Source organism: Myotis brandtii, unplaced genomic scaffold (genome assembly GCF_000412655.1).
Source record: "Myotis brandtii unplaced genomic scaffold, ASM41265v1 scaffold827, whole genome shotgun sequence".
Lineage (NCBI taxonomy): Eukaryota > Metazoa > Chordata > Mammalia > Chiroptera > Vespertilionidae > Myotis > Myotis brandtii.
Genome location: NW_005371360.1, coordinates 328,828 through 329,059, shown reverse-complemented (window position 1 = coordinate 329,059; position 232 = coordinate 328,828). Strand labels below are relative to the sequence as shown.

The window sequence follows — 232 nt, the reverse complement described above, 5'->3', positions numbered from 1 at the left end:
CCGAGCGCTCTGCAGGTCACAGGCGTCTGGGCGTGTTTGTGCGTGAGGCGATCAGTGAGGGTGTCCTGTGGCTCGGGTGGCCACGTGAGAGACTGGCACGGGTGCCGCGAAGGTGAGTACACGCTGGTCTCAAGCAGGTTCACAAAGACGGCCCACCCTGTGTGCTCCCCACCTGCCCAGCAGCTCTGGGCTGCACAGACAGCCCAGAGCCCAAATTCACCCCCCCCCCCCC

General features: G+C 65.9%; 1 protein-coding gene across 1 annotated transcript in view; it reads left to right on the top strand.

Annotated features, from left to right (window-relative positions):
• Positions 1–232, top strand: part of PTPRS (protein tyrosine phosphatase, receptor type, S) — a 62,428-nt gene that overhangs the window by 32,353 nt on the left and 29,843 nt on the right. The window lies entirely within an intron of this gene.